Below are 24,823 nucleotides of genomic sequence, written 5' to 3' on the forward strand. Positions count from 1 at the left end.
ATTGAGACTTAATGGATTAGGGGATAGATTTTTTTTCTTTTACTCATATGTGCATACAATATTTGGGTCATTTCTCCCCTCTTCCCCCTGCCCCCTCCTTCTCCCCACTTACCCCCTCACTACCAGGCAGAAACTATTTTGCCCTTATCTCTAATTTTGTTGAAGAGAGAGTATAAGCAATAATAGGAAGGACCAAGGGTTTTTGCTAGTTGAGATAAGGATAACTATACAGGGAGTTGACTTGCATTGCTTTCCTGTGCATGTGTGTTACCTTCTAAATTAATTCTTCTCAAACTAACCTTTTCTCTAGTTCCTGGTTCCCTTCTCCTATTGGCCTCTGTTGCTTTGAAGTATCTACGTTAGTTTCTCTGCATTGAGGGCAACAAATGTTATCTAGTTTTTTGGGTGTCTTACCTATCCCCATACCTCCCTTGTGTGTGCTTTATCATGTGATCAAAGTCCAATCCCCTTGTTGTGTTTGACCTTGATCTAATGTTCACATATGAGGGAGAACATATGATTTTTAGTCTTTTGGGCCAGGCTAACTTCACTCAAAATGATGTTCTCCAGTTCCATCCATTTACTTGCAAATGATACGATTTCATTCTTCTTCATGGCTGCATAAAATTCCATTGTGTATAAATACCAAATTTTCTTAATCCATTCATCAGGTGTGGGGCATCTTGGCTGTTTCCATAACTTGGCTATTGTGAATAGGGCTGCAATAAACATGGGTGTGCAGGTGCTTCTGGAGTAAACTGTGTCACATTCTTTTGGGTATATCCCCAGGAGTGGTATTGCTGGATCATATGATAGATCAATGTCTAGATTTTTAAGTAGCCTCCAAATTTTCTTCCAGAGTGGTTGTACTAGTTTACATTCCCACCAGCAGTATAAGCAGATTCCTTTTTCCCCACATCCTCGCCAACACCTGTTGTTAGTGCTGTTGCTAATGATGGCTGTTCTAACGGGGGTGAGGTGGAATCTTAGTGTAGTTTTAATTTGCCTTTCCTTTGTTGCTAGAGATGGTGAGCATTTTTTCATGTGTTTTTTTGGCCATTTGAATTTCTTCTTTTGAGAAAGTTCTGTTTAGTTCACTTGCCCATTTCTTTATTGGTTCATTATTTTTGGAAGAATTTAGTTTTTTGAGTTCCCTATGTATTCTGGTTATCAATCTTTTGTCTGATGTGTAGCTGGCAAATATTTTCTCTAGAGGATAGATTTTAAAAGAACTGAAAATGAAAACCCACTTCTGAGTCAATGGCATCAGAGTTTGAAAAGTGAAGGTAAGTGAGGGAGATGAAGTGTTTGGGTGGGGAAATTGTAATTTCCAAGTCATCAGAAAGTTGGGCTAGAAGAATTGGATATGGGAGAAGAACAGCATGTCCTTTGTTCTGCCTCCTGGTTGGCATGATCACATGAATTCAAAGCAATGCTGATGTGCTCACTCAGTGTTTACTGACTGCATTCAAGTGTCTGTGTTGTTTGGAAATTTAATAAGGCATAGGCTTGCATCCATGTGGCCAATCAGTACAAAAGCACATAGCACAGGTCTAGAAAGCAAGAGAAAACATTTGTGACAAAGTCATGTTATAGCATGACAAAGTGATGATGTAATAAAAACAGTCTGTTTCATATATGAGGCTCAACTAACAATACTGTGTTTCTAGAGATCCTGGAACCTTTGGCTCAAAACAAGGTCCTCTGAATAACTCTGACCAGCACTGACCACTGTTTTGGGCAGTTGGCTCCTCTGAGCTACATCTCAAGGCATCTTGACCTCCTAGGTTCTCCTGTGTTCTTTGGGAATGCTTGGGTTTATGCTGTGTCATTATCTTAGTCTTTGAAACTAGGACCACTGTGTTCATCTATGTGATTGACCTTATCCTCTGGTTCTTAATAGAAGACACAATTTAAAGAGCCTTAATCTAATGATTTGTTAGTTCAGCACTACAACTCAACTAAGTTTCCTATCTTGCTTTGATTTTGTGATTAGATTTTTTAATTTTTATTTTATTCATATGTGCATACAATGTTTGGGTCATTTCTCCCCTCTTTCCCCCTCCCCCTCCCTTTCCCCCCTCCCCTTCCCTTCCCCCTACTCCCTCCCTTACCTCCCTTACCCCTCGCTACCCAGCAGAAACTATTTTGCCCTTATCTCTAATTTTGTTGAAGAGAGAGTATAAGGAATAATAGGAAGAACCAACAGTTTTTGCCAGTTGAGATAAGGATAGCTATACAGGGAGTTGACTTGCATTGATTTCCTGTGCATGTGTGTTACCTTCTAAGTTAATTCTTCTTGAAATAACCTTTTCTCTAGTTCCTGGTCCCCCTCTCCTATTGGCCTCAGTTGCCCCAAAGTATTGTGATCAGATTTAAGTAAGAGGATTCTTGCCTTCTGTCTTGGGACCCCAGCAACAAACAAAGTCACTAGGCCTTTATTTTTTTCTTTCTTCTTTCCTTTTGAAATTGTTTAGAGCCATAAGTACAGTCCTATCCACAAATCCTTATATCTGAGCCTCCAATTATTTGTGTGGTATTTTATGGTAAACTATGTTAATGACTCCCAAATATGTATCCCATTCAGAAAGATGGAATACTTCCCTTTGTAAAGGTACTATTCAAATAGGACTGTCTTCTTCTCACCTTCAACTTTGTCATCTAAATTAAACTCCTCTCTGTATAGCTATCCTTATCTCAAACTAGCAAAAACAGTATGTCTTCCTTATTATTGCTTATGTCTTCTCTTCAACAAAATTGGAGAAGAGGGCAGAACACTCCCCTGTCTGGAAGGGAGGGAGGTGGAGGCAGGGGGAAGAAATGGCCCAAACAATGTATGCACATATGAATAAATGAATAAATTACAAAATAAAAATAAATTAAACTCTTTTAGTCTAGGGTTAAAACTCTTTTATAAGACAGCACAAACTTCTTGCATAAAAGCTATAGTTACTTTACAAAGAGACTATGTAAGTCAAGAATTGAAAGTACAAACACAAGTTCTCAAAGAGAGCTACTTTTCTTTTTCATACTCTATTGCATTATACCCTAAAATATTTAAGTATAAAGACTGAGGATGCCTAGTACAAGTCAGGCTCTAAGTTTGATCCCAAGCACTGCAGAGAGAGAGAGTGAGAGAGAGAAGAGGAGAAGAGAGGAGAGGGGAGGGATTGATTTAATTTTAGCTAATCCTAAGAAATCTTTCAAGTGAATGTTTTTACCATGAAAAGTATCATCCTACAAAAATCTACTTATGAAAATCTTAGTGTTTTGGATATTTTAACCACTTTCCTTAAGAGAAGATGTTTTTGATTAGTAAGGCAATATTTGGGAAAGAAAACCTACTCATCAAAGAATAAATCTTGTACAATGTTTTGTTTCCACCTCTACAACAAAGTTGCAGTGGAAAAGTCATTTATGTGTATGGGTAATCTACACTCGAACAATGCTGATGCACAATTTGGGGACATTTGTTCTTTAGGTTAGTTTTAATTGGGATTTTTACATTTGTTTGTCCATGTGCTTGATTGCTTGCTTGGGGGTAGTTCTGCCTCCACCTTGCTCTGCCAAGGGGCCCGAGAGGAAGATCAGAGCAAGTAGCCTCTTGCTTGTCCCTGGCTTGGAGTGATACCTACCTGCCTATAGATCCTTCCATCTCGTAGTCTTCACTGCCTAGGAGACCTGGTGGAGTCCTCAGTCCTTCCTCACCCAGAGTCCAACTGGCCAATGAGAATGTCTTCCTGTCTTCCTTCTTGACCATCACCACAACCATCTCTGCAGCTGAACCTATGCTAAAGTCCAAGGATAGTCAGTTCTTTCACTGCCGTGTCAGACAAGAAGCACAAAGCAATAAAAGGGACAGTAGAAGGTGGCTCTATTCCTAACCCTTTTCTCATGGCAACTCAAGGAGTGTCCAAGAGGTTGGGATTTAGGCCTTGGGAGAATGACCCCTGTGATGCTTCCTCCTTTACTGACTCTTCACCTTTCCCATGTCACTTTTCCTCAGCCTAATGATAAATTTCTATCTCCTGGTCAATGTTCTACCAACTTCCTCCAGGAAATGCCACCCGCACATTTGAGTAACACCATCACCTATTCCTGATAGTTTTGTGCAAATTGTAATGGGTTCAACCTCATCTGGACATTCGTGTTGGCTTTATTTGCCTGGAGTTCTTGCTGCTGGATCCATACAAGATGATCACAAATGTGTGAAAGGAAACAATATATAGTTCATGAGTGAATACACAAATGGACAATGACCAGACCATATATAACAAAGCACTCTTACTTATAATATGTACCAACAAGCTCAGGAAACTAACCCACTGGCTGCAATAACCAGCCAGGAGGCCAGCCTACAACAAAGTTGTAGGAAATCAATCAGGATCTCCTAAAATGATTCAAGAAGCTTAACAATAGCTCTCATAACAATTGGCCCCAAATAGCTAGGAATTAATTGAAAATGGAAATGCCCCTGAATCTTATTCCCAGTTCCAACTTATACCCAACCAGAAAAAGACAAATATTCACCTAAACAATTGCACAGAATGCCTGACTTCTAGAAGCCTACTGTTGCCCATGCCAATGACCTCCATCAGAACACACATGAAATCTTCCCTTCTTTCCATGATTAAATGTTACCTGCCTCTCCCTGTCTTTTAGGGCTGTCAAAACACAAGTGGTGGTGCCTGACTCACTTGCTATGGCAATCTCTGAATAAATACACTTTGCTTGTTCTTATTTGCTTGGTATTCATTTATTTCCACAAAAGATTTGTGCTGTTTCTCCCTAGCTAAGGCATACAATCTCCTAATAAGAATTAATTAATTATTAGTTAATTAATAAATTATCTTGGGACAGTCAACCTACTAGTCATGCATGAAGAAAACATGGTCCTCATATTCAGATGATTTTAAAGCAACTCTTTAGAACCTTGAGAAATAACTGGCTTCATTTTGCTAAAGAAACATTTGACTCCTACTTGTTCCTGTTTTTATTACCAGGAGCCCACATGTTAGCTGAGAATGGCTCTGTCTGAGTCAACCAGGATAGATGGCACAGTTGTTCAATAGATTATGTATGATACTAATTGGATGGAGAAATAGTTTCAATCCATCTCACTGCATTTAATTCACTTGCCCCTAGTTTGAAAGCAAAAGACATTTTTAAAGGTCATACAAAACCAGTATTAAAAAAATGAGATGTGCTATAGGAAATCATTTTTGGAAAGAACAGGAGAAAGAGTAGAAAAGAAATCTAAAAGGCAAAGCTTTATCCAAAAGAGACTCTCATACAAAAGAAATTGTTTATAATAAGTTGCTCCCAGTCTTATGGAATTAGGGAAGTGGGGACAGACATCGCAAGTTTCTATACTTTGTTGAAACCATTTGGCAACTCAGGAAACAAGAGATCAGAAAATTCACAAGGGATTTCTTGGTGCATTTTCAGAAGTAAGCAGAAAATTGTAAGTCTGTAAATTATTCAAATAATAGATGAAGGTGGGAGTTCTAGAGTAAGCATAAATTTTACCCCAACTGTGGTAGCATCAGCTTCTCATCACTACAATAAAATACCTGGTATGGTTGACTTATAAAGAAAAGAGGCTATGTATTCATAGTTTTGGAGATTCAAGTCCAAGATTGGGGAGCCCCATTGGTCTGATCTCTGATGAGGATGTCGGATAGCAGTAACACTGGCAGAAGCTCAGGTAGGAGCAAGTGTCACAAAGAGCAGAGAAAGAGGGCCAGCAGGGTAGCTCTCTCCTTTTATAACAACTTTCTTTTTGAAAATTTGCTTATTATTATTGTTGTTGTACTGGGAGTACACTGTGACATTTACAAAAGTTCTTACAATATATCATACTTAAATTCACCCCTCCATCATTCTCCTTTCTCCTCTCTCCCACCATGCCTGGAATAGTTTCAACAGGTCTCATTTTTCCATTTTCATATATAAGTACACAATATTTTCACCACATCCACCCTCCTTCACCCTTTCCTTATGCCCACCCCCCTCCCACTGGTACCAACCCCCAGACAGGACCTGTTTTACCTTCCTGTTCTCCATTTTTTTTTAAAAAGAGACATTTTGGTTTGTTTAAGACAGCTATACAGAGAGTTTCATTGTGACATTTCCAAGTATATAGGTACTATAACTCAAATTGGTTCATCCCCTCTATTTTTTCCTTTCTACCTTAGTCCCCTTTTTATGGTGATTTCAACAGGTTTAAAAATTCTGTATTCACTTTTGTATAGAAAGTACATCAACCATATCCATCTTCTTAACTTCCTCCTTTTACCCTACCTCTCTTGTATGTGACCTCTTCTTAATGTGACCTGTTTTTCATAATATTGCTTGTATTTGTATTGAGCCTATATTCCACATATGAGAGAAAACATGAGGCCTTTAGTTTTCTGAACCTGGCTATCTTCACTATAACAACTTTCTTAAGAGAACTATCAAAGAAGTTGCATGAGAAATTCCTCACACTCTCCAGTGACTTGAAGACCTCCCATGAGGCCACCTCTCAAAGTTTCTGTCACCTCACGGCAATGCCACCATGGGTACCAATCTTTTAATCACAATGAACCCTTGGGAATACCCTCAAACCACACCCAAGCCATAGCAGACCATGTCTGAAAAACAAGTTGAAAGAGCCTACAAGTCATGTATTTGAATTTGGTCTTGGGCCTTAAGACCAAATATAAGAGAAAACATGATCCGATGGCAATACCCCAGTCATAGAAAGAACAACAGAGTCAACCTCTGAGTACAGCCAGGTTAAATTTGTCCTCTGTCACAGACCACAATGAAACTGTAAGAATGGCAACTTAAGCCTTGTAATGGTTTGAATTCAAAATGCCCCACAAGCTCACATATTGGGGTCTTGGTTGCCAACTGAAGGGCTTTTGGGAAGTGACTGGACCTTGAGGGGTCTGCCATAATCAATAGATTAATCCGTTGATGGATCTGCCATAATCAATAGATTAATCCGTTGATGGATTAATATGATGGCATTGCTGGGAGGTGGTGAACAGGAAGGGGCGGGTCTTAGTTAGATAAAGTAGGTCACAGGGGTGTGTCCTTAAGGGCTATATCTTGCTCTGGCCCCTTCCTGTATTCCTATCCCGTGCTTCCTGTTTGACATGAGGTAAGCAGCTTCCTCCTCCATGTGCTGTCATCCCCACAGGCCCAGAAACCAGGAGCCAAGTGACCATGGCCTGAAGCCTCTGAAACCATGAGCAAAAATAAATCTTTCATCCTTTAAGTTGTTTCTGTCAGGCAGTAGCCCCCAGAGGAGGCAGAGCTCTTCCTGTTAGCACAGCAGCATGAGTACCGCAGTCAGACCCCCTGATCAATCTGCATGTCCAGAGCAGAAGAGGACAGGTGTTCTCAAGTAACTGGATGCATTGTTACTTGTTATCACCCACATCTTAAATGATGACTTCCATGAAAGGATGGGCTTCCCTGGGAGCAGAGGCCGGGGAGGAGGACTAGTCAAAACCTCATTCTGCTCAGAGAAATGTATAGAGAATATGGGGAAGACACAGAAAATAAATGCAGAAATCCAAGTGGGACTACAGTCCCCAAACAATAGATAAAGATGAGAACCAGAACACAAGTTCTTGTTCCTTTTCATGGAAGCATATTTTTTTCTTCAGTGTTAATATGTGTTTTGGGAAAGTAAGAGTTACAAGTACATAATTGTACTTTTCAAGGGCACTATTTTGAAATTTTCTAAATGATGGGGTTTTCCTTTCTCTCCCCAGAGCCTCTCTGCTGTTTTCTTCTAAAGAAAGTTCTTCCAGACTGGGAAATAAAAGAAACCCTCTATGCCAGAGAGAAGGTAGAGAAGGGGCAGTCAAAGAGGAAGAGGCAGCCAGGCTGATTTAGCTCCTATTTCCCAGTTCCAGGTACAAACCTCAGAAGAGAGTGGTGATAGTGAAGTGGGATAAACACAAGGACACCAAACTTGGGTCCATTTCTTTAGCACAGCCCAGGCATCTTCAGGCTAGCATAATAGCCTGGCATGTGATTCAGTACCATATCCAGCATGACACAGGAACAAGGCAGCCCTGACAGATGTAGGTGGCAAGGTGAGGAGCATGACTCTCCTCCACCCTCACATAGCTACGGTGGTTTGTGGAGTTCTATGCACCTGCCAGAGAACAGCAGAGGCATTAAGAGAACTGCTGGACTGGCAGAGACATGGAGTCAGGACATGCTGCAGAATACAGGGATTTCTTGATAAAAAGAAAATGGCTAGAATCTCAGACTTCCAGAGATAGTGACAACATACTTCTAGAAGTCCAGGTGGTATGAAATATGCCTTCATGTACACAGGCTAATGAGAACAGAGAAGATGCAGAGGTTCTCTGACAGACAACCAGGTGACTTCCCTGCCACCTCAAGATGTCAACATAGCACTCCTCCTGTAGATGGCCTTACAAAGGAGCTGGGGGAAAAAGAGAAAAACTGAACACCAAGCATTTGCCTGTAAGAAAATATCATACAAAGTAAATCGCTGAGCAGACAGAAGTACTTTGTAACTTCAGAATCCCCTCTTCCACCAGCCCCAGGTCCATTCTGTACATATCTACACAGAGCTAGGTCTCAGAAGGAAATCATATCCACTGCAGGAAAGACAGAGCTCCATGTTACTTTAATATCCAAGTTCATCCCACGAGTTTGTATTCTAAGACTCCCTTAAAATGTTTAATAACATTTATAGATTATACATATAAATATGTTTATGTATCTTAAACATTATTGTGTCTATCTGCTTATGAGAGAAATGCAATTGAAAATAGAAGAAAAGAAGCAAAGAGAAAGTTCATGAGACCAAAGGACTGCCTTGGAAATTCCCGGGGGTCTGAGGACTGCCCAGTGGACTTGGTAGAAAGTTGAAGATAAGAGCACAAAGAACACTGGAGACAGAGCCACACCAAGGTTGCTGAACACAGTCCAGCTGGTCAGAGAGGACTAATGGTGTGGGCAAGGAATACAATGATACAGCAGAAGCTGTTGGTGTGAATTAAGACAAATTGGGAACTGATGGAGATATTGGCATCTTCAGAGGTATCTCCAAAGTCTTGATGAATCTACTACTGCACTTTCAAATGACAGAGAGAAAAATGGTGAGGCATTTTCCCATACGCTGCATACTAAGCTTTAAATTCAGTATTGTTTCAGAATCATATTTTATTGATTCCTCTGAAGTTTGGGGCACATGAGTTGTATAAAAAGTGGAATCATGACAGAAGGATCATTATTATTCTAACTTATTGCAGGTGCTCTATGGAGTTATTTACAATAAAGAAGAGGCGTGTTTCCTGTTAATGACATTTTTCATTGTGTTGCACTGGCTTGGATGTAGGGCAGAATAGTTATAAAGACTTTCTCTTTGAAGGGATACCACAGAGATCTGGAAGAAGTCTTCAAAATGTCTCTTAAAAACATTGTGCCTACATACAAAGGTCACACTATCACCTAAGTTACTCTTAAATACTGATATTTCTGAATTTCCCACTATATACCTCTGCCAAGCCCATTCCTTGCTGGGCAGAAATTCTGTGTCTCCCCAATAAAGCAACGTGCAAGCCACTGGAGTAACATTTCCATGCAGAGCTTCCAAAGTAAGTGTGAGTCAAGAGAATGCCATGGACCAGAGACAGGCATCAGTCATGAGAGGAGTCTGAGTATAATCCAGGGTCACCTGGGTTTGTCATTCAGCCCAGCAGCATGGGGTCATGACAAGTAGGGAAGAAATGGAAACAAGCCCAACGATATATCCTGCTAAAGACCCTCAAATCACAACTCAGTAGTAACCATTAAATCGTGTTAGCAGGTACACAAAGGGGAGAAAGCATTCCCTCCAAAACTTTGCCTGGAACTGTGAAAATTCTGGAGAGCACACTACTGGACCCTCTGTGGCTCCAGTGCATTGGCAGAAGGAGAAAACCTCAGTCCCAGCAGGGATGACAATGATGTACTAGCTAGACATTGGCTCCTAACAAAGGTGGCAGTGCACAGACAAACTGGAGGTGTCCAACAGCAAGAGCATCAGTAACCAGAGGATGCTGAATGAACTCTGGGCTTGTTCACGAACAAAATGTCACCTGGACTTCAGGCACAGTTACGTGAAAGAGGGAAAGGACTGCAGGAGACCAAATTCCTGACTTGGAAGACTGACATAAAAGCTAGACAGCACTGGTTAATCCTGTGAACATCTCCCCGTATACAAAGTTAGGGACATATAGATGAGGAACAAAAACCAGATAGATGGCCAACACAAGTCTCCACAATCATCCTCAGAGTTCTGAGGATTTTTAATATGGTGTACAGCCCCTAAGGAATCCAGAGAAATATTTAGTGAATAAATATTCAAGTTTTTGGAAATAAACCCCAAATTTGTAAAATTCTATAAATGTGTCTTTATGGCCACTTCTTCTCAGGGAAAATGTTCATAATTTTTAGTAGACTATCAAAGGAACATATGATTCCCCTAAAACCTAGGATCTTTGTTGCTTCATCTCAAGTGTACATCTCATTCTCAGGAGCAGCTGAGGATGGAAAAGGTCTGGTTTTGCCCACTGTGAAAGCACTGAACTTGTTTTCAAAAGTCTTTTATCAATAATATCTTTGATCTTCAGAATCTTTGTTCTGTAATGTCAGAAATTCCTACTCAAGGGGTGGGTTATACTTTTTCTCTAGCCTCTAGACTTATAGCACAGAACTGTGTTGTTTTCTCAAAAGAATCTTAGTGGATTGCAGAAGAAAACCAATGTGAGGAGCAAGAACACTGCCAACTAAACACCATTTATGAGGCTTTCATGAGAACTTTTCCCCCACTGAAAGTGGTGGAAGCCAGGGTTGAGTGGAGACCATGAAATCAAGCTGTGTATTTACCAAGAATCACTGTCTGGATGGAGAGATAAGACACTGGGCTTGCTCTGCTGGGCACTCTTTCTTGGCAAGGAAACAGGATGGAATTCTTTGTTTTTATGGTCACAGCAATGTCAACTGATAGCAGAAAAGCCTCCATTTTCTTGTTGAAACACACAGGTACTCTACATGTGCCTTGAGTTAAAAAGAAAAGAAAAATGTCATGATTGTATGGCTAAATGTCAGATGAATAACAAATACATTTTCTCTCTTTTTAGTGACACATTCTATTTTCAGTACTAAGTTGACATACTGTAAGATAAACCCAATCAAATGCATGAGGGCTACTAATATGTGACCTTAACCAAACACCATTGACCTTGTAGGTATTTCAGTTCTGTTGAGATAATTGCTAGGAGAGCAAATACATATAAGTATATAGGTGTATGTATTTTATCTAGACTATATATAAATATATTATACATATATATAAAATATAAGCAAACTCCATTCCAAAAGCACCAAGAACTCATCAGATCCCCAAGGTCTTCTCACTGTATTCACTAATCAAAACTCTGACATGAGCACTAAATCAAAAATTCTAATTTCCTGGGATTTTATTCCCCAAAACCTTAAATGGAAGGGATGAACTATTTCGGGTTATAACACATATATACATGGAAATCTCACAAGGAAACTCCCTGTATAGCTATCTTAAACAAACAAAAATATCTTTTTTTTTCAAAAACAGAGAACAGGAAAGTAAAACAGGTCCTGTCTGGGGGTTTGTACCAGTCAGAGGGAGAGGATACAAGGAAAGGGTGTAGGAGGGTGAATATGGTGGAATATTATGTACTCATGTATGAAAATGGAAAATGAGACCTGTTGAAATTATTCCAGAAATGGGGGGAGAGGGGATAAAGGGGAATCATAGAGGGGTGAATTCAACTATGATATATTGTAAGAACTTTTGTAACTCTCACAATATGCCCCCAGGACAACAATAATATGATAATAAAAAAATATACCAGAGAGTAAGGAAAGCCTAATATCTTTAACAGACAAAACCAAAATTGGGTAAATAAATTATTACCCTGAGATCTATGGTGTTGAGATTATCCAACTAATTTTTGTGACACACAAAGACCTGTATATACTAAAAAAGGGGAATATTCAAAGGGTGTTTCTCCTGTTTAAACTATTTTTAAATGACAATATTTACTTATTCTAGAGATACTAAACACTAATGGTGGAATAATCTCAAGACACAATTGTACATTCTTAGAAATTTCAGCCAAAGTTAATCAATCTATTTAATTTCTACTACAGGAAAAGAAACATTCTCTGAAGACCACACTTTCTTATGAGGTTATAAGTTTATGATGGTAGTATAATTGGAAAGAAATTTATTAAAGGGCTGAAAATTGTCCTCAAATTAAAACATTCACAGCCTAAAGGTGTAATTAGGGCAAAGGTAAAGGCAAGAGCTTCGCAAAGCAATCCTGGCTGCTTCTGAATTTTCTTTGGATGCTGTCTTTTCTAATTAATAATCTTGCTTCCATTGTTAGTTAGGGGGACTCCCCAAAGTCCAATAAGGACACCTCCTTCTTCTTCTCTCTATTTCATTCATATTGTCTGTGATTTTAACAGTTCAGACAGAGGTGATATTGATTGACACCTTATGAGTTCTAGGCCCTGTGCTTGGCACTTTTGGTCTTAACTACACATGTGACATGCCTAATTTTCCTTATTATCCCTTCACATCAAACAACCCCACATGATATTGCTAGCAATTCTGAGTGTGGTTCATGGAGTGGGCTTCTTATCCCAGCTTGTGACTAACAAGCTATGTGACCCTGAGCAAGATCCTAGATCCTTCCCAGTCTCAGTAAAATAGGGAACTGTATCTGTAATTGCAAATAGTGGTCATTGGACAAGTCCAGCCTGGGAACATGTTTCCTTGGCTTGATGATGATTGAGAAAAATGCAAGCTTATGTAAAAGTCTGATTTCTTTGATTGCAAAGATTGACTGATGCCAAGCAGCAGTGGCTCCTTTAGAAAAGACCTGCATTCTTTTGTTCCCTACATCTCCCAGTATTCCCTATTATAACTGTTCCCCTTTATCCACATACTGTTTGTGACTTCCTTCTCAATACAATGGCCAAACCCAACACTGAAAGGTACTGTCTTCACTTCCAAACATAGCTCATAATTTGTTTTATTTTAGGCTTTCTCTCTACCCTAGTGCAGAACCATAAACACACATTTGAAACCTGTCCCAAGGTTTTTACTCTTACACAAATGTATTTCCTCTCTTGTGGGCTACTCATTCTTTCTGAATTCTCTTTGACAACTATTGTCATACTTAAACCTCCAAAACTTCTTAATCTTGATTTTACCTCCCTCCATACTTTATTCATAGGCAAGTGCTAGAAACTCCTTCTCAGAAATTATGACTTTTATACCCAGGCCAGTACTTTAGCTAAGACTCTCCCTAGCCAATTAATACTTTGAAAGTAAGAATAATATTTCTTACAAGTCTACATAATTTCTAATAACTTAGTTCATCTCCTAAAAACCAAACATAGGTTTTAAGGATTTTTGCAACAGAGACTACAAGTATCTATCCAAGACCTGTTTTTTCTTCATTCCTCAGTTATAAAACTCAGATTTTATAACCAGCTAAAAAGGTACATTTTTCTAGACGCTCCTGTTGCAAGTTGTGAACATGTGACCAAGCTCTGGCCTATGAGATTAGCAGAAGTTTTGCATTAGAATTCCAAGAAAACTGCTTTAAAGAAACCAAGTCAACTGAGAGAAATCTCACTTTCCTCCCAGCCCTACACCCCATGTTTTGCCTTTTTATCTTTCTTCTTGATTATAAAATACTGTGAGGGCCAGAGCTTTTGGAGTCATTTTGGACCAAGAGGCAATACCTTTGAGAATGGAAGCTATGCCCTCAGATAGTAGAGAGAAATGATAGGGAACTTACCATAAGAAAACACTGATTAATGTGACACAGAAAAGAGCCATTGCTAGGTGTAGTCATTCCAAGTAACCAGGGAATCTAATTCTAACAGAAGTAAACTCTCCTCTCCTGCTGTCCCACCTTCTTGGTAATTCCTTTCATATTCTCTACTCAAATCACAATAACCTCCCTTTTGTCAAAACTGGTATGTCTTACCTTATCTATGAGGAATTCCAAAAGAAGTAAAACCAATGAGTGTCTGGCCTTAATATGTTAATGTATTTTAGGGTCAGGTTTAAATTCCTTGAAGCCTCCTACTTTGACTTACTAAAGATACAATTTATCTATGGGGTCATTAATCCTTCCTAAAAGAGTTATGGAGAAAAACCTAGTCCCATACTTGGGATTTCATCTAAACTGAAAAAGAATATCAGAGTTTATATGAATTATCAGGATATCCCAACAGGGATAAAACCAGCATATAAAAGAAATGGTGGAAACTCTCAGATGCCCAGGTCTCAGGTAGTCTCAAGAAGACTGTCAGCCATTAGCCAAGTCCAGCCATTAGACTGAAAGTCTCAGTCAAGACTCCAGTCGCTCACAGAGTATATTAGTTAATCTTCTTTTAAATAAAAATCCAAGGTACAGAAAATTCAGTACAAATTCATTTAAGCAAGAGAAAACCAGCTCAGAGTTGGCTTAAGCTGTAGACCATACAGACTCTTAGACATTAGTCTACAAAAACTGAAGCATGTGTTTTTACCTGGCAAATTCTACAAAAGTGCTCTCCTTCCTGCTCTGATAGAACCTGCTTGGGCTTGAGCCAATGTCCAAGGCTTATGAAACATGAATATAAGAACTGGTCATGTGTTCCATCCCTGCAGGTATGGAAGGCATGGGAAGTGGTCACCAAACAAAGCAAAATGGGTACAGGATAGGTGTAAATAAATGCTTACCGCACAAGCATATTGGAAGTTGATATGGGAAAGAAATAAAGATGGGGCACCCATAAGAGCAGGGAATTAAAATTGTGAACAATGTTAAATCCTACTTATCAAGACAGGGACATAAAATCAACAATAGAGTAACAGCAAGAATATTTGAATGAAACTCTGTAACTCCCTCATGCCACAGTCAGGATTTGTCTCCGTTTCTGATGAGGATATAGACATGTCACTCTACCTATGGCAAGAGATAAACTTCAGAGGCAGGACCTAATGGAAGGACTGGAGCTGGGTCCCCAGTGAGAAAGACTAGCTCCATCCAGTTTATATAAACCCTTCTGTTCATTTCCTTGACAACAGTGGGTATGAGAAGAGAGAGCCCAGCTGCTCAGCTTTCATGACCCAAGAAGTATCCTTCAGAAGAAATCAATGGTTCCATCCAATTGTCAAAGCTATGCAAACTCGGCACAAACTGCAAAAAAAATGAGTAAATGAGTCAGGCTAAGTGGGTAGGACAGCACTGAATGCCTCAGTTTAGATTCCGAATTTGTTTCTGTGTTTCTTTCCTCAATCTCTAGCAAGACATGCAATTCCAAAGCCTGGGAGAGAAGGGGCCTCGGTGACCGCCTTGTGTATCATCAGCTTGGGTTTGTCTAATGGATGGTGATGGGACACCACTCCTAGAGAGTTTCATGACAGGTCTGGATACTGCTAGAGGCAGAATTCCAAGCAGCTACTGCCAGACACGGACAAGGCAGAGACTCATGTGAGCAGCCAGCATGCTGAACCCCAAAAGCAGCAACTGAGGGGAGGAAGGGAAGGGGTAGGTTGTGTTCCCATCCCAAATCCACACAAAGCTCAACTCTAGCATAAGCGAGCACACACGTACAACCAGCAGGGCTCTGATGAGAACTCCAGGATGTCGTTTCTCAGGCGCTGCCATGTGGACCTTCTGTCTTTGCTGGAGTGGTTTCTGCAGCTCTTCCTGGGTCAAGGCAGGTCCTTCTTCAAACCACTGCACTTCATCCATATTTCCTATACAGAAGATTTTGATCAACTTATTTTTAATATTCTCATTCTACCTAGATTTAGTTTTATATCTCTGGATTGGTTTAAAAAACAGTGTAGTCTTATTCTGAATTTGAGTATATGCACTGGTTGGTATTCCTTGTCTAAATATTAGTTTCCTGCCATGCGTAAAGTTGGCTTTGTTTGCCAAATCCATGGCAAATTCAAATAATTTAATACATACATTGGTTAGAACATTAAAGTATGTATTGACACTTGATCTGAATGTGTTTATGTGTAATAGGCGGCATTGTCATTTAAGATAAAGAAACAGAAATTTAAATAATTTTTGCACCTGCACAGCACTTGGAGATGTGCCAGTGGCTCTTTATTCCTTGCCTGAGGACATAAGATCGCCACCTGCATTTTCTGTCCTGTTCAGAGTTCTGAGTGTTTCCTGGTTAGACAGGGTAACTAGCAGGAGCCACTCAGGTCCATACTGAGGGATCAGCATCTGGTCACATTTGCTGTTAATCCCACCTAAATCCACTCGAGTAAGTAGGATTCTGGGAACCATACCCAGACATGGTCTCACATCCCTGTAGATTCCTCCCAGGTTCACAACGTACCTTAGTTCTTCTAGACCTGAAGCCCTGTTCTCGTGTTGCTGGTTGCTTCTCCATCAACCACACCTCCTTGATTTTCTCCAAATTCTTCCTCCCATACACCTCATTTATTCACTTCATCTGCTTGCCAATAGCTTCTGTTCACCTCTTCTAGACCAATCCAAGGCATCTGACTGCTAAGAAAACACTCGTACCCATTTGCAAATTACAAAATGCTATAGGTCATCATGTTCCCTCTAACTGGCTAGACCCTTCTTACTTCCTTGATACTTGGCTAGGGAACTCTCTACCTTTGACTGTGAATTCTGCCTTTTCTGACCATATAACTACTGTCTTGTATACAGCAGGTACTAATGTTGCCTGCATTTGTTTTGTTTTATATTCTCAAATAATTGAAAATAAACACTTAATGGGTCTTGCTTCTGGAAAGTTAGATATGTCTTTGAACTCTGTTTTATATTAAAAATAAATAAAACCATTAGCCTCTGCTTAATTATATATATGCATATGTGCATGTATATGTGTGCACATCTATGTGTATATACATAGATGTGTGTATATGTGACAATTACAATACTTAACTGTTACCATCAAGTATAACCCTCGCCTCTTCAATAATGTGTATTCTGGTGAGGTGGCACTGGGAAGTTGAGGCAGGAGGACAACGTGAGCCTAGGAGTTGGAGACCCGCTAAGGAACATAGCAAGATTCCACATCAAAAGAAGAACACATAATCAGATATTCTGTGGTTTCATACCTCCCTGCATACACATCTCATTCCCTCAACAGGACTCGTGCCCTAGTTTGATAATGCATGTAAACCAAGAGTAATAATCTTTTCAGAAGAAAATCTTATGATTTATTAGACTAACCACAAATATGACTGACAAAGTTCACTTCCTTTGCCTCCTTAAAAAATACCTTATTTTCTCTTTCTACATATCCCCTGTGAAGTAGGTCAGTTACATTTCCATAAGAATGGTGTGAAGTTGAAATGACTCCTTTTGTTTACATTTCTGAAGGAAAATAGCAATTCCTAACTTCCTTAAATAAAATGAAATACATGATGTAATTTTTGTTCCTAACTTTTCTGAAATAAATGCATTGTTTGTGTACTGTATTTATAATTAGTGCTAACAATATCAACGCAAACTTATTTAGTGTCTTATTTATTTACTATTTCATCTCTGGTGCCAACCTTTCAAAGCAAAAAAAAAATTTAAGCATAACATACTTGAAGTAAAAGGTAACTTTACTGACTTAACACTTTTTGACACCCATTAATTAGTTTAATTAATTAATCTTTTATGTCAATGAAGACCTTCCAATAGAGAGTATAGTCCAAAAATGCTATTTTAATGAGCATTCAATGGGACTTTACACAATAGACTTAAAATGAAATAAATGCCAACTGGCTGGGTAGAACAACCCTTTAACAATGAAAAGGTAGTATGAAAAACAGTGAAGTTTTACAAAACAGTAGCATGAAAAGAAGCATTCTGGGAGGTAGGCTGGGGTGGGGAGAAAGGACAGTTATCAGAATGGTAGACTTCACAATCCAGAGCTCTTTACATAGAAGAGTCCTGACTATTGGACACACACCTCTTTGTGGGAAACAGGAGAAGGGAGGGATAAAGGCCTCTTTGAAAGTGTCATAAAGGGATCCATAGGTAATTTCTGAGCTCTAGAAACAAGGTTCATGGCACCAAAGGCTGCTGGGATTTGAATCAGAGGAAAGCGCTGGGGCTATTTGCAAGTTCGTGTGAAAATTTAAGAACGCAAGAACTCAGTACGTTACGTGTGTATATGGAGATAACATGGAAAGCTGCCAGATACTGCTTGAAAAAGCAGAAGAGGAGGGAGGACGGCTTACGGGATGCAATAGAGGGATGAATTTGTTTAAAATGCACTGTACTCATCTATGAAATTACCACAAAGAAACTCCCTTATATTTTAATGTATGCTGATAAAAAATACATTGATTCAGAATTAAATCAAAGTAGTGCTTTTAAGACACCCTAGGAAAGGGCTAAGTGCACTGCACAAGCAGCACCACCTTTGCTCTAGAGGGGGCCTGATGGGGGAACCAGCAATGTATCTCATCATCCTCTATCACCCCAGAAAATGTCTGTGGAACACACATCCCACCAATGGTCACAATGCCAGACCGTGTCATTAAGAGTTGTGTATGGAAATCGCTCCTCATGTCACAATTCAATTACTCAGATTATACTGCTGATGATTTATCTTAAAACTTTAATAAACCAAATTAATGCCTTCTCTGTTATAAAACCCCCTTTTCATCCTGAACCATTGCTTTTCTTCCATGAGAGCACATGTCCTAAACACAAATAAACAAGCCTGAGAAAAACGACAATGGGGCAAAAGCATAAAACAGTATCAAATTGTTTTATATAAAGTATGATACCGAAACCAACTACCTGTGCCTGTCAGAGCACTTTCCATGTGTGGCTTCACAGCCTCGTTATCTCCACAACTTTCAGTTTCTATCAATTGTAAGACACATCAACTTAACACCACCTTTGGAGGAATGAGTACACAATTACATTTTTAAGTGACTAGACAAATACTCAGCAGTTAGTAACTCCTTTATTCTCCAATGTAAAAACTGACTTGACAAGATGTCATTTTTTTATAAGATGGAAGAACAGGAAAGCAGAACAGGTTCTGTCTGGGGGGATTGGTAACACTGGGAAGAGGAAGGGAAATTGTGCAGGAGGGTGGATATGGTGCAAATACTGTGTACCCATGTATGTAAATGGAAAAATGAGACCTGTTAAAACTATTCCTAAAATAGGGGAAAGGAGCATAAAGGAGAATGATGGAAAGGGTGAATTCAAGTATGACATACTTAATATATGTAAGGACTTTTGTGACTGTCACAATGTACCCCTAGCACAACAATAATAATAAAACACAAAAAAATAGAACAACAAAAAAGATTGGTTTGAATTTAAGCGCTCTTCAGTTCACAAGTGTAAAGGTTCCTTAGCACCTCATCTGTCTGTAATAAATCTCCATGGCATCATGATGGTATACAAAACATACCTTCACATCTCTTCCTATCTAACAATGCTAGTCCTGACAGTTCAATTTCAAATGTTTAATCTACACTTCCTATTGAATCAAATTTGTTGGAGTTTTGAATTCTTTATTGAACCAGCTACTAAAATTCAGCTTCTCTTGGGCATCAGACTGGAGGTGTGGCTCAAGCTGTAGAGTGCCTACCCAGCAAATGCAAACCTAGTCCCACCATAAAAAGGGCTGGGGATGTGGATAAAGTTACAGAGCACCTGCCTTGCAAGTGCACAGCCCTTTGTTCAAACCCCAATTCTACCAAAAAAAAAATGTCAAATGGGCTGTGGAGTGGCTCAAGTGGTAGAGTGCCTGCCTAGCAAGTGTGAGGCCCTGAGTTCAAACCCTAGTACTGCAAAAAAAAAGGAAAAATGTTGGCTTTTTAAATTCTTTATTGAACCAGTTACTAAAGTTCAACTTCTCTTGTACATGAGCAATAGTCCTTCATAGCACACAACTTGTACCTGTAAATCTGTCTAGCCTAAAAAGAAAAAAGAAAGCTCTATCCAGGAGTGGCAATTTCTTCTATATAATTCTAGTGCTTGGGATTTGACAATAATGTGCATTTGTGGTTTTATCCGATGCTGTAGCATGGTGTGATATCCTCAAGACATTCACATGACACATGCTGTCATTAATCCAGTAACATAGTTGAGTGACCATGAGACGAACTGACACTTTCTGTGCTGGACAGGTCTACATGTCACATAAAATGTGTCCTACGTTTTAATCCTCTCATCATTGGCTAGGTACATCCTTTTGATATTAACCAAATATGTCTCAATTTCAGAAACTCCTCTGTGACACAGACACATGGGGAACTTATCCCAGTGTTATACAGTGTTTGCTAATGGACTGTGAGCTCTAACTTCATTCTACAGAAGACAACCAAATCTACTTAGTAGTTTTCCTTTTCAGGGATTGGCAGGCAGGATTTCAGAGAGAATCTCTTTAAAGAAAAGTCTTCCCTAGTTCCCAGACACTGTGACTCAAAGATATCACACATACCAGTACGTTTTGTTACATGACAAAGGGACTTAGCAGGTGTGATCAATATTACTAGTCAGCTGACTTTAAGACTGAGAGATTATTCTGTACTATCTGGGTAGGCCTGATGTAATCACATGAGCCTTAAAAGCGGGCTACTTTTTTTGACTGTTAGCAGAAGAGGAAGACAAAGTGGGAAGTCCACGAGATTTGAATTAAGAAGCTGGCCATGGTAGGTTGATGCCTATAATCCCAGCAACTCGAGAGGCAGAGATAGGTGGAGTGCAATTCAAAGCTGGCCCCCCAAGAAAAAGTGTGAAACTAAAAGGAAAAGAGACTGGGGGCATGACTCAAGTGTAGAGTGTTTGCTAGCAAGCATGAGGCCCTGAGTTCAACTCCCCAGCACTGCAGAAAGTTGGGTGGAGAAAGGAAGGGGGAATGAGGGAGGGAGGGAAGGAGAGAGGATGGAAGGGAGAAAAGGAGGAAGGAAAAGAGAGAGAGAGATGAATTAGGAGGATGAAATCCTCCATTAACTTAAAGATGGAGCCATTATGAGAAAGAATTCAGGGGGCTGTTGGAACAGAGATCAGAGCCCACTGATGGCCAGTAAGGAAGTGGGGATCTCAGTCCTACACTGGAAGACTCCTGATTCTACTGACATTCTATGAATAAGCGTGGAAACAGTCTTCCCCCATCTCCATGTGGGAGCACATCCAGACAGTTGCCTTGATTTGGGCTTTCTGAGATCCTGAGCTGAGAACCCAGTTAAACCTGCAAAGGCTTCTGATCTGCAGAACTCTGGGTATTGTTTTAACTCAATAGATTTATGAAAAGTTGTTATAGCAGCAAAAAGAAACTAACACAGGCAGGCTGTCCAGGAGCAGCAGGGATGTGGGAATTCTGGTCTCCAGCCTGATAAGGCAGAGCAGCTCAGATGATCCCAGGTGAACAGTATCTTGGCTGGTTTACCTCTACCTTCCAGAGGCAGAGAAAACAACACAGCCAGTGTCACTATCCACCAGGGTACAGCTATCTGCACGGAACGCTAAGGCTTTTACCTAGGGGGAGTGGTACCAGTGGGAGGGGGAGGAGGTGGGAAAGGGTGTGGGAGGGTGACTATGGTGCACATGCACACATGTATATAAATGAAAAAATGAGACCTGTTGAAACTATTCCAGGAATGTGGGTGGGGAGGAGGTGAATTCAAGTATGATATATTTGGTATATTGTAAGAACTTTTGTAAATGCCACAATGTACCCCCACCCAGCAGAGCAATAAAAAATAGTGTAAAATATGAAGATAATTTTATCTTATATTTAATATTTAGGCCTTAATCACAGCTATGAGCTAATTTTAAAACAGAGAAAGAATAAACTGTTGATTTTCCCCTTAAAAAATAAAAACTCTGATGTTTTGTAGAGCTTTTATTTTTAGAAAAATACACAAAAGCTTCAAAATCTTGATTTAAAAAAAATTTTTAAGAGAATTCCTCAGGCTGGTTGAGTGGTTCAAGTGGTAGAGCATATACCTAGCAAGAGTGAGGCCCTGAGTTCAGACCCCAGTGCTACAAAAAATACATATATATACATATATATATATATATATATATATATATATATATATATGAAGAATTCCTTCTGTTTCAGAACATAAAAGGATGCTTTGAGATATACACCAAAATGATTTGTCTTAACACAATGGTTTTGGCTCAGTAGTCATAAAATTCAACATATCATTCATACATCAGGTATATTTTTTCCAAGTTTCTCAATGACTTATGTCAATTTAGTTGACTAATAATGTTCCTTCTTTCACAAAACCTCACCCCAAAGATAATTATTCCCCATCCCAGTAGCAGACATTTGTCCTCATGCCATCTAGTGTATATTAACAACCCCAGTGGTGCCAAGACATTTTTCTAGCAGGTGACAATGATTGAGGGTGCACAAGAGGCAATCTCTTCTTTCCAGGAGATTCAAGAGATGCAGAATGGTGGACCCATGACAAGAAAATATTGACTTACAGGGGAAACCAGAAACCTGAAGAAAACAATTCAAACTGCACACAGAGAAAGAAAACCCTGCCACAGACCTCATGAGATGCTGTGCATGTGTTTAGTATTTTAGTTCACCTTCATTTGCTATTTTTTTAGTGGTACTAGGATTTGAACTCAGGGCTTTGCACTTGCTAGGCAGGCATACTCCCATGCCTCCATCCCTTTTGTGCTCCATTTTTCAGTTAAGGTCTCATGAGGATGGGGTCAGCCTCAGACCATGATACTCCTACCTATGAAGTATCCTACCTATCCTATCCCCATCACTGGGATCGCAGGCATTTGCCACCACACCCAGCTTTTTGATTGATATGAGGTCTAGCTACCATACCATCCCCTCCATCACTGGCTTTGAACCTTGATCCTCCCGATCTCTGCCTCCAAAGTAGCTGGGATGACAGGCATTCACCACCAGGTCTGGCCCTAGTTCATCTTTAAAACAGAACTCTACATATAGAAATGATAGAGAAATGTGATAGAGAAATTTGATACATGAAAACAGAGGTAAGGAAAATACTGAGTGTTATAAATTTCATCTGCACACAGTTTAGGCTAATCAAAAGGAAAATTTATCAGAAGGCATTTGATCTGTGTTTTCTGGATATTATTATTATTAGCTATTCTAGCATCCTAGGAGCTATGATTTGTATTCCTTACTTTGTTATTAATTAGTTTAAATTTACACCTGTCAACACAGATTTACAGTAGCAAAACTACCCACCACAAATATAAGCTTCAAGGACACATAGTTAAGAATATGAAACACTTAAATTGATCCAACACTTGCTAATATGCTTGCTTCACTTATATGAGATGATCCATAGCCAGAATCTTGCTAGAAAAAAAATGTCCCAGTAATACATCTGATTTCCTCCCCTACGTTTCTTGAAAATTCCCAAGTAATTTCCATCTGTGAATCACTGCTCCCAATACCAGTGACTGATGATGGTAATTCTTCCCTCAGAAGCACATCACAGAAAACAGAGCTAAATTCTATGCCTTACCTTGGAGCAGGTCAGATGTGAAAAGACTCACATGCTTTCAGTGATATCCATGCAGATCCTGTAGCATTTCTATAGCAAAGATGACTCTTTGCATTGCAGGTGACACAAAAGCGGAGATTCACGTGCTTGTGATACAAACAGAAGGGATGAGATGCTCCTTCTGGCAAGAACCAGAACATTACACTGGGTTTTACTCCACTGACAGCCTTCTGTTTCTACCCTTCCTTGCCCTAACCCAGACCCTCAGCATCTCCTGCCTGGGTAATTAACTATAAATCTCCCATCTGCCTTCCCATCTACTGTTCAAAGAATTTCCTCACTGTCCACAACCTTAAACAAAATGCTTTGTTTTGGATTGCTTAGCACCCTTGCTTGAAAGTTTTTGGCAGCATACTTGACAATGAATAAGATTCAAATTCAATAAAGCATTAAAGGAATGCATGTTGCAACCTTGGCCCAGCCCTTGCTAGCCTCTTCTCTGCATATCTTCCTTGCCCTGTTGTTTTAAGGAATGATCTGGTCCTCCTGAGCTACTTCCATCATTAGCACATGGCCGTGTTTCATTCTCTAGTGCCTTGGTGTTGATCGTGATATCTTCCCCTTTGAGACTCTCCCCAGAACCCTTGTCCCTGGTCCAAGTCCTCCTGGTTTCTGATAGATACTTGCTCATCTTTCAGAACTAAGCTGTCATCTCCCACAAAATCTTTTCAGCTCCCACCCACCTTCATCCCAGCCTCAACAGGTAGAAGTTATGATTGTCTCCTTCATGTTCCCCCAGCACCCTCTGTAGGCATCCATCAGACCATCCATAATAGGTGAGGGGATATATTTCTTTTCTTGTCTGTAACTCTGTATCAACAGTAAAGCAGAAGACACACTTCCTTCTTTTTATTTCCCAGAACTGTCTTGAAGGGTATTAAAGCATCGTTAGAAATAGAAAACTCCCACATGAAACAGCTACAAACACCAAGCAACAGTCTACAAGGAAGAGTTCTGGTGTGTGTATCTTGCTCTGAGGACACAGGAAGGCACATGGATGGGGTGGTGAAACATCAGATTGACCTGAATTTACATCCTGACAGTTCATTTCCCCATAATAACCTGCCGTACAGCATAGTTGTACAAAGATTAGGTGAGATGCGTGACAATCAAATACAGCAGTTGCTAAGAAAAGATCCAGTCTTATCCCTTTCTCCGGAGAGGAGAGATCGATTAATGCTAAACCACTCCAGCATAACTCCTTATAGGAGG

At 39.7% G+C, this 24,823-nt stretch overlaps 1 long non-coding RNA gene across 5 annotated transcripts; it reads right to left on the bottom strand.

Moving 5' to 3' along the window:
- Positions 1–118: 118 nt before the first annotated feature.
- On the bottom strand, positions 119–24,823 carry LOC109702683 (uncharacterized). 5 transcript variants are annotated; one of them, XR_012442434.1, is made up of 5 exons: positions 24,295–24,823; positions 15,687–23,732; positions 10,909–11,079; positions 3,636–3,791; positions 119–1,553 (listed from the first exon to the last, which is right to left on the bottom strand). It is a non-coding gene; the product is annotated as an uncharacterized lncRNA (long non-coding RNA). The 5 variants fall into 5 exon arrangements; XR_012442437.1 differs by lacking the exon at positions 119–1,553 and having other exon boundaries at positions 2,195–3,791; positions 15,687–15,832; positions 16,435–23,732; XR_012442436.1 differs by lacking the exon at positions 119–1,553 and having other exon boundaries at positions 2,195–3,791; positions 15,687–23,697.

The sequence above is a fragment of the Castor canadensis genome, chromosome 16 (assembly GCF_047511655.1).
Source record: "Castor canadensis chromosome 16, mCasCan1.hap1v2, whole genome shotgun sequence".
NCBI lineage: Eukaryota > Metazoa > Chordata > Mammalia > Rodentia > Castoridae > Castor > Castor canadensis.